Source organism: Benincasa hispida, chromosome 8 (assembly GCF_027475165.1).
Source record: "Benincasa hispida cultivar pf3 chromosome 8, pf3_genome.v1.1, whole genome shotgun sequence".
Classification (NCBI taxonomy): domain Eukaryota; kingdom Viridiplantae; phylum Streptophyta; class Magnoliopsida; order Cucurbitales; family Cucurbitaceae; genus Benincasa; species Benincasa hispida.
The window spans coordinates 951,608-962,500 of NC_143485.1; the positions used below are offsets into that span (position 1 = coordinate 951,608).

Sequence of the window (10,893 nt, forward strand, 5' to 3'; positions counted from 1 at the left end):
GACAGGCGTAGCGCTGCGTGTGTGCAGGGTGTGGGCTGGCTGTGCGTCCGGCTGACTCAATGCCTCACCAACGCAACCTTTGTTTCTTTTGATCTCCAATCAACTTGGCAGCCTAATAACTCAAACATAACTCTCTAAATAGGCTCTCAACACACAATTTAGGTGACGGTATGAATAAATTCCAGTTGCCCAACCCCTCTATTTATAGCCATTTCAAACTCACCCCATGGTGACAATCAACTCCCATTTGTCTCACTTTGGTGCCGCCAACACTCAGCCTACCCAGCCTAGCCTTGAGTTGTTCTCATTTCAGCTTGCCAGCCAATATCTCTTTTTTTTTTTCATGAAATCTCGTTCACCCACCTCCTGCTTGAGGTGATAAAACTTCAATTGCTTGAAATCTCCTTTGTCCACCTCATACTAGAATTTTGTGTGATCCTTCTTTTGCCACCTAAATTACTTAAATACTTCACATATTTCTCTACTTAAATTGTTTAAGACTTATGCTCGTATACCATTGGCATCCTCCCTTGAAGTTTTCCATAAATTAGCCTTACCCTTTATCCTTAACGCATGGTAACTCACCTTTCCTTCATCAAAGTCCCACTTAGCCAATGCATGAGTTGGCCATCACCAATGCATAGGGTGGCCGCTCACCCTCGACGCATGGCTTACAAGATGTGCTTGCTCGGCCTACAAAGCATGGACACACAACGCTGACCATCGACTCACTGGTGTGCTGCCTAGGCGCTTGCGCGCTTGGCTGCATAGGCATGCTCGACCACATGGGCGTGCCTCACTGCATGGGCGTGCGCTTGGCATAGCGCATCAACGCATGGCTACTCGACAGACTCAGTAGTACTTTGATGCATAGGATGGCTTGCCCGTTTGCCCATTTGACGCATAGGTAGGGAGCTCGACAAACACCATCGACGCATGGGCTGCGCGCTCGACATACACCATCGACGCATGGCCTGTGCGCTTGACATACACCATCGACACATGAGCTGCGCGCTTGACGCATGGCCTGTGCGCTTGTCCTCGATGCATGGCTGCGTGCTTGACGCATGGCCTATACGCTTGGCTTCAACGCATGGCTTGTGCACCTAGCATGCTCACTCGATGTATGCTTCCTGCCCGTGTCTGCATGGTTCATGTATGCCTTTGCGTTGGTTGTATGCAACCCTTAGCAATTTTTCATGTTTTCTTGCTTCCATCCTCCATGCCTTCTTGCGTCCAACATGTTTTAAGCCCTTCATAGGCATTTGGACTTTTGGCTACCTTTTTGGGTAATTTTTATGTTTTCCCCCCTTTGCTCCAATATTCTTTCTTAGGATTTTTCTTCTCTATTTAACTTCCCACTTTAGATTTAATGTTAGGGTCTTACAACCAGAGACCTCCCATTGCCACTGTCGAGACGACATGCCCAGTTCCAACTCACCATCATTTAGTTGCTGTCAGGAACTAATTCCCTAAAATGAAGAACAAACGTGGTTAATAGCCCCAAAATCTATAATCCAAGCAGAATCATGATTCTCTACAAAGCAGGTTTCCAATACAAGTAAATCATAGTTACCTTGCTTGGCCTTCTTCTTTTTTACCAAGTATTTGAGGAAGTTTCTCTTCTAATGCCCATCTTGGTTGCGATGGAAACAGATTCCCTTTGTAGCCTTTATCGATCTTCTACCCCTTTGAGTAGCAACTATAGGTTAGCTTTCATCTTTCCACACTTCTTCTTCTTCCACTTTTTGGTGCCCGAGGAAGAAAGTACAAACTTAGTCCCAGAGGTCGAACCTCTTTGGAACTTCTTAGAAGATGAAGCAATATTTGCTTCAATCTTCTGTTCCTTGCTTTTCATCAAGGATTGAAAGGTTTGTAGCTCATTGAGCAGAGTGGTAAGGTTGTAGTCAATCCTGTTCAAAACTACATTGCTACAAAAATGTAGGAAACTTTTAAGTAAAGATAAAAAAATGAAGTTAACCTGACTGGCTTCATCGATGATTGACCCATTCATCTCTGACACATTGAAGTGGACCATCATGTTGAGAACATGTTTCGAATAGATGCCCCTTCTTGCATACAGGCATTGAAGATGTGTTTTAGAGTGTTATGCGTCAACTGTGTAGATAGTTGTCCGAAAATCCCCCTCACGGACTCCATGATCTCACGAGCTGTGAGCATGGGCTCATGCTTCTTGGCCAAGACTTCGATAAGACTTGCCAATATATACGCTCGAGCCTGATCGTTTGCTCGTGTCCAATGCTCATAAGCTTCTTGAATGTTTCAAGGAGCATTAGGAGTTGGAATGGGAGGACAATCCTCCATGAGGACAAAACGAAGATCATCCATGATCAGTATTGTGTTAATAGTGTTTTTCGAACTAGTATAATGTTCTCCCATTAATTTATCCGTGGTAAGCAAGTTTAATGTAGCGGTAGCCATAATAAAATGATTGCTGAAAAAGAAAAAACTATTTACAATTAATTTACTTTACATTAAACCACTCAAACAACCAAATAGTTTTAGAAAAATTTTAATGTACCCTAAGTGACATCTAATTTTACAATGATGTTTTATTGAGGTAGGACAAAAGTCACTATAGTGTGATCAAGTATCCCTTCATTGAAATGAGACAATCTTAACCATTCGATAGAAACAACACCTTGTTACTGTGACTAACAATCATATTGTTTAGTCCAAAATATGTTAACTTGCTTAACAATTCTCGTAAGTGCAACCCCTCATTTTAGGTTCTAGAGTTCCACCACAATGAGCTAGCCATAGGAAAAAAATCGGTTGCGACATGAAACTAAAGCAACCCTATCCATTTGTAACCTAATGAGAGAGACCGAGGGATGTGTTGTCACACGCCTATGGTGTCTCGACGCCGAGTGTAGATCTCACGGTGTGAATTTATAGGGAAAAATTTGTAGAGGATAAATGAAGTATCATATATCTCATTTTTCTCCCACTGAATGTTTTACCTAAGGTGAATTAACTTCGGAAAAACTCGGCTACTGATTTGAACTAAGTGAACGATTAATTTGCTAAAAAACAATACTTGTTTTTGATGATTAAATAATTTTGATTGAAGTCTCATTAAACTCTTTAATAGAATTTAATCAAACTTGCATGCATGTAACAAATTTGTCTAATTCATCTGTCTAGGTAGGTTCTGATAACTTGTAGAAATACAAGTTATTTATATATTTTATTTAGATATTGCGGCAAAAAGAAAGGAAAGTTGCATGGATAGTATACAAATTGGCTAAGAAATATGAAAATTACGAAATGTCGTAAATATACCCACTAACACCATTGCGATGGTAGAAAAGAATGTTTTAGTTTCTATTTGTAGGAAATAAGTCACCACAGGCGTCCATGGCTCAAAGACCAAATAAACAACGCATCTACGTCGCATTGTGTCCATCAATAAAGAACACAAAGATGATCAATGCAATGACGGCGCATGCGACAATCGATCTTGAGCTTAGCGATCAACGCAATTTCAATCGCATGCGGTAATAAAAAACAAAACCGCATGCGACGATTGATCAAAGATGTGAAGAGCAACGCATTTACAGAGGATTCTGACAAGTGTACAGCTTTTAGTTGTGCATTTCTTACGAATTGATTGCGTAATAGAAGGAATTTTCCATTCCGCCATTTCAGGAACTACCATAACTATACAGTGGGGACCACAAATTCAAAGAGCTAAGGTCTCGCCTATAAATAGCTTCTTCAAATTCACTGAAAGATTTACATAGATACATAGATACGAGATACTGGAACATACAGATATACATAGAGATGTGCATATACTGATTCTGAGAGAGAGGCTGGTCTGAAGCGACTGTCCAGAGTAGATCCGGGAGAACGACGAGACAAGGTCGAGAGGTGAGTCTCCAAGCAGAGAATTCTTCTGATTCCCGTAGTTGAAGCTCTGTGCAAAGGTCAATTCTACTGGGAAAGCAAGCCTTAGAGGGGAAGCTTTCCTCTCCACCACATCCACCCACCGGCAAGTGAAAATCTCCGATCGGGATCTGTGTCAAGATGTTGACACTCTTTCCGTATTTGTTTCTATTTTCTATTTCATCTTCTGTGTTCATCTTCTCTAATTCTTCATTCGCAACATGTATCAAACGCTTACATTTAGAATTAAATGTTATCATCGTCACCATTATCATCTCTCTGTCTCTTTCCATATATTAATAATCCATTTTCTCCATGACGTGTTTTTAATCTCCGGGGCAAATAACTAGGATTAAACGAGTGAGTTAAATTGTGTTAAGGAATTAATTAAGTTTAGCTAAAGCATGCTCGATGGCATCTTCACCTGTGAGAGCAGAAGTGAAGATGCTATTCCGCCTATCGAGAGAAGGTTGGAAGAATGCATTAAATAAAGCGAGAAGTATTTCCAGAGATGGAAACAACCTTGCGTTCATCACATTCATCCCTGTTTCATCATAGAGATATGGGAACGTGGCCGATCACCGAGAGGTGTATGCCAAGGGAAAGCGGAACCTTAGTTGCATCCTTAATGCAATTGACAAACTTGCGATGTTTTTACTCTTTACTCTTTCTCTTTCTGCTTCATTCATAAGACTTGCCATCACATACATCGATTCATTTGTACAACTTCACAGTCAGTTCTCATCCTCAGTACCATGTGTCATGTATCTTGTATCGTGTATCATAGTAGCTTAGGATTTTACTTTATCAATGCATTTTTACTTTACTTTGTCAATGCATTTTTACTTTCATCGCAATTTATATTTCTATGTAAAACATATTCTTTATTCATTGTTAAAATCGGTCGCATGTATCACATAAGTATCGCATTAACGACAACAATCCTCGTGTTCGACCTCGGATCATTCTGAGAAACTTGCGTTGGGATTATATTTGGTTTTAGTGCAAGGAAACTTGTGACACACACTACTTCATCGCTCACTACGTGTGAAACCCGGATTTCCATTATTCCTACTTAAGCAGGTGGTTAAGGAAATTAACTAAGTAAAAGTTAAATCCTATGTTGAAGTGAAGGAAATTTCTAGGTGTTGAATAGATTTTCCTTGAGTAGTTTTGAGTTAAGCTTAAATTGATGAAAAATGACTAAGTGTTGGACTAGGCATTGCCATGCGTTGGCCATAAGATCTTGGAGAGATTATTTGGGCCAAGGGAGAAGTTGAAGTGGGAGCGACGCATGCCTTGGAGGTTAGACCAACGCATTAGGCTAAATGGATGCGTTGGATGCGATGGATCCGTTGGAAGGGTGGTATGCGTCCATATGCCTGAAGGAAGAAAGTTGAAAGTGATGCATTGGAAGGTTGGGATGGCACGAGGGTTGGTGGTGCAAAGGACATGCGAGGATGCAGGGCCAGGCATGCACTGGGGGGTGCCATGCGGTCGTCCCATGCGTCGATGCCAAGCGCCCATGCATCAACGCCAGTGGCCATGCCAAGCGTCTATGCATCGATGCGGCCGAGCGAGCTATGGTAAGTCGATGCAGCCAAGGGCCTATGTGTCGATGCGGTCGAGCGAGGCCATAGTTGGTGCCATGCAACCTTGCAATGCGTTGGAGGTTGATGATGGCTTGCAGGATGGATGCGTTGGACATGGGCTATGCGATGAGCTAGGTTGGACGCATGGTGGTTGGCTCTTGCGATGGTTAATGCTTGCGATGACTGAGTAATTTGGGTTGCGATGGTGCTGTGTTGAAAACAAAGGGGAACCAAGGGTTGCTATGCGTTGATTGCATACTATGCATTGATGGCCAACTATGTGCTGATGGCATTGAACATCCAAGGGTTTGTTGATGCATGTGAAGGAAGAGCTCATATGGAGGACGTCATCCAGACATGTGGCTTGTTAGGAGGAATTCTTAAACCTTAAGCAAATTAGGTGGATGCATAAGAAGACATGTAAAAGATGAGGGCTATGCGTTGGTGAAAGGAGAAGAAGATACTTTGGCTTGCACTGATGAAAGAATGCATTGATGGTGTGAAGAAAAGACACTTGGATATGCAGCCAAGTAGGAGATGTCCGCCGTGGAGCAATATTGGACGCCTATAAATAGAACCAAGGACTTCAGATGAGAACTAAAATTCTCTTCAAAGGACATAAAGAAGAATGTGTGAGGACTAATTGGGAGGAGATTATGCGTTGATGGAAGAACGCATGCATTGGTAGCAAGACCATGCGTTGGTCAAGAAGTTCCAAGAGGGGAGAGGCTGTCGGGTAGAAAAGACAAGAAGTAGCATCAACTTGAAACGAGGAGTTCTCCCAGAATACTCATGTGTTTGGAGTTATTCCAAAGCCATATGAAATCTAGGAGAGTCTAGTTTTCAGGGTAGGGTGCCAGAGAAGAAGCTCCAAGAGATCAGGCTTGAAATTGAGAAAAAGATAGAAGGATCAATCTGTTGGGTAAGCTTGGGCCAATCTTGAAGATTTTGAGATTCCGACCAAACCACGAGAATTTCTAAGCTAAGATTTTATGGTAAGATTCCTGAGATATTTTAGAACATGTTTGCAGAAGAAAGAATCTTAAAATAAGTTCTAGAACTATGAGTAATATAAGCTGATAATTGAATCTGGAATTTAGGGTTCAAAAGGGAACCAAGGAAACTTAAGGAACTTCGGAAAGGAAAGTTCCTAACCAACCAAGGTGAGTGGTTATTGTGTGTTGTATTGTTGATCTAATTTCTATATATAGGTAAATATATATAGGGGATAATGTTAAATTGACATGATCAGGGATATATATTTATCGGATTAATATGTTTGTTAAGATATTGCTTGTATGTTTGTTTTGGAAACTGAAATTGTACTCAGGGTATATAGTTAGCATGCTTGAAAAGGTACTTGGCAGGAAAATATAGTCGGCTTCGGTCGGCGAGAAATGATAGTCGGTGATGACCGACGGGAAATATAGTCAAGTTACCTAAGCATAGTTAGTGGAAAAATAGTCGATGTGCACATTGGCGGGATAATAGGGTACAAGGAAAGTTTCCACAGGAATTGTTGTTGTTTTAGTGTACGTGTGAAAGTTCTGGGGAAAATATAGGATCATGCCAGGGATAACCAATGGTAAAGCTGGGGATGTTTTTATTATGTGATAACCAGCGTTCAAGCTGGGGTTGATTGTTTTAACCAGCGATCGAGTTGGGGATTGTCTAGCAGTTTGGTTGGAAAACAATATTGAACTTGTGGTATTGTTCTTGTTCACTATGCATTGCTTTCCAAAAGTATATTTCTATTGACAAAGTTATTTGTTTATCTAAAGGACCACTCACTAGGCTTTATAGTTCATGTTTTCCATGTTTTATGTTTCCCCCAACACCCCCCCTCCCCCCCACAGGTAACGAAAGGTGAGGAGTTCCAGGGTGCTGCTAAGGTCAAGGTCTGCCACAAACTACAGTTACACTTCTGGAGGGTTTTATAGTTGTTCTTGTAAACTTTGTTATTAAGTCTTGGAGTTGTATAAATGTTACGTTGTTGTAATAAAATGGGTCTACTTAATCAGTTGTTGAATTTGTTCATTGATATTAGAGTTATTTCCGCAAGAGTTATTAGGCAGTAAGTGTCAACTAAAGGGTTGATAACTACTACAGTCACCCTTTCTCAGGCTCAAAGGGTAGTTTGGGATGGTGTGACACTACGAGCACATTGTAATCAACGCATATATTTAGACATAGTATCGCATAAAATTGTCTTTATCGCAAAGCACCTAAGCACATTATATATCATCAAAGTACATGCATAATAAGGAAATATATGTTCATATGCTTAATTTTATTTTTATAGTCATCAAGTTTATGGCACCGTTGTCGGGGACATGAGCTTGTATGATTATTATAAATTTTTATCCTCACAAGTTTATGGCACCTTGCCGAGGATTGGTAACGGTTAGTGTTGAATACTTTTGTGGTGTGTTGTAGGACAGATCTCTATTGTACTGTCTGTTTATCGCGAAGAGTAGGCTGACGGTTTATGAGTACTGAAATTGATCCAGAAATTCTAAGCTGACCTAGAGATCAGGTGTATTTTTCGCACAAGAGCACATCATAACCAAATTAGGCGACGAAGAAAAATGGCAAGTAATAATGAGAGGCCCGATGGGAATCAAGTGGAAAATTGGCCCGCGTAAGACCCTGTATTTCTTGCCGTCGACCGCAACATCCCAATGAGGAACTATGCGGTGCCGAATTTTTATACGTTCTCGCCCGGAATTTCAAGACCCACGGTTGAGGAGAATCAAGGTTTGAGATAAGGCCGATTATGCTTCAAATGATTCAAAATGCGGGACAATTCAAAGGTCTATAAGAAGAAGACCCGCATGCTCATTTGACTAGCTTTGTCGAAATGTGTAACGCATTCTTCATACCTGGTGTGACTCTCAAAGGAATTAGATTGTATCTTTTCCCGTATACACTGCGGGATGAGGCAAGGAGGTGGGCTCAATCACTAGAGCCAAATGAAATCAATGCATGGGATCAGTTGGTTGGAAGGTTTATGAATAGATTTTTCCCTCCAGCCGTCAACCGAGGAGACAGAGGGATGTGTTGAATTTCGAATAGAAGGGTTATGAAACTTTGAGCACTTCTTGGGTGCGATTCAGGAAATTAGTGAAGAACTGTTCGCACATCGGGATTCCCGATTGCATTCTGATGGAGACTTTTTATAATGGCTTAGATAGATCAACGCAAGTAGTTTGGCAGAGGATTAATGGACAAGACGTATATGGAAGCAAAGATCATCTTAGATCGCATTTCGCAAAATACAGATGAGTGGATAGATAACGAGTATGAGGAAAGAGGTTTGGAACAAAGAAGAGCAGAAAGTGCCATTGTACCAGCTGATACAATGAGCACTTTGGCCGACCAGATGGCCACAGTAACTTCGCTCCTCCAGACTATGGCTATTCAACAAGGACACCTCTCTCAAAGTTCAGCGCAAGAAAATACATTGATGTAAGTGGCCGTAATAAATTGTGTTCAATGCAGAAAGGGGCACTCAATAGAAGTCTGCCCATTGAATCAACAATCCGTATACTTTATTCACAATGAATCATTCGCCAACAATTACAACCCTGGTTGGTGGAATCACCCAGCTTTCAGTTGGGATGGGAATCAAAACCAGAGGGGCCAAGGTAATCATCAGAGCAGCTATCTTGGGAATCGAGGTAGTCCTCCGGTTTTCATTAATCAGAATCACAGCCCAGGTAATTTTCAAAGTGTACAACCCTACGACCAAATGTCCTTTTCTGGCACCTCTTATAGTACCTCGTCTTTGGAAACATTATTGAAATAGTATATTGAAAAGAACGAGGCAATCAAACAAGCAAGCTTCCTCCCTTAAAAATTTGGGGAGTAGATTGAATAACTCGCGAGCAAGCTTAAGAATAAACACGTCTCGGTTCAGGAACTTTAACTTGATTCCCTTTCGAAGTTCGCACTGTCGTGCTATTAGACGGGCTTCCTCCATCTCTTCGGATCGACTAACCCTTGTGCAACTACCATTCACATGGAACCTTTCCCCTCTTCGGCCTTCAAAGTTCTCATTTGAATATTTGCTACTACCACCAAGATCTGCACTGACGGCCGCTCCGTCCGGCCTCACGCCCAAGGTTTTGCTGCGACCGCCGCGCCCTCTTACTCATCGGGGCCTGACTCTTGCCCCGACGGCCGGGTATAGGTCGCGCCCTTGAACGCCATCCAATTTTTGGGCTAGTTGATTCGGCAGGTGAGTTGTTACACATTTCTTATCAGATTTTGACTTCCATGACCACCGTCTTGCTATCTTAATCCACCAACACCCTTTGTGGGATCTAGGTTAGCGCGCAGTTAGGCACCATAACCCAGCTTCTAGTTCATCCCGCATCACGAGTTCTGCTTACCAAAAATGGCCCACTTGGAGTCTCAATTCCGTGGCGCGGCTCAACAAAGCAGCCACACCGTCCTACCTATTTAAAGTTTGAGAATAGGTCGAGGGCGTTGCACCCCCGATGCCTTTAATCATTGGCTTTACTCGATAGAACTCGCCCCCGGACTCCATCTATCCTGAGGGAAACTTCGGAGGGAACCAGCTACTAGACGATTCGATTAGTCTTTCGCCCCTTTACCCAAGTCAGACGAACGATTTGCACGCCAGTATCACTGTGGGCCTCCACCAGAGTTTCCTCTGGCTTCACCCCACTCAAGCATAGTTCACCATCTTTCGGGTCCCGATAGGCATGCTCACACTCGAACCCTTCTCAGAAGATCAAGGTCGGTCGGTGGTGCAACCCATGAGGGGATCCCACCAGTCAGCTTCCTTGCACCTTATGGGTTTACTCACCCGTTAACTTGTACACATGTCAGACTCCTTGGTCCATGTTTCAAGACGGGTCGAATAGGGAGCCCACAGGTCGATGCCAGGAACGCACAAATGCCGAAGCCCACCTGAAGGCGTGCGCTGCCAGCCACGATCGAAACGACGACGTCTCCATAGGCATAACAAAGGCCTGAGTGTAGGCCGCCATCTAAATCCGCATCGGTCCATGCCCGAAGTCGATCAGCGGACCGACTTTTCACCATTCCACATCCGACTGGGGCACATCGCCGGCCCCCATCCGCTTCCCTCCCGACAATTTCAAGCACTATTTGACTCTATTTTCAAAGTCCTTTTCATCTTTCCCTCGCGATACTTGTTTGCTATCGGTCTCTTGCCCATATTTAACCTTGGATAGAATTTAGCGCCCGATTGGGGCTGCATTCCCAAACAACTCGACTCGTTGACAGTGCCTCGTGGTGCGACAGGGTTCGAGCGCAACGGGGCTCTCACCCTCTCTGGTGCCCCTTTCCAGGGGACTTGTGCCCGGTCCGCCGCTGAGGACGCTTCTCCAGACTACAA

At 42.9% G+C, this 10,893-nt stretch overlaps 1 pseudogene; it reads right to left on the bottom strand.

The window, feature by feature from the left end:
• Positions 1 to 9,297: 9,297 nt before the first annotated feature.
• The window catches only part of LOC150034277 (25S ribosomal RNA), a 1,738-nt pseudogene continuing 142 nt past the window's right edge, over positions 9,298 to 10,893 (bottom strand).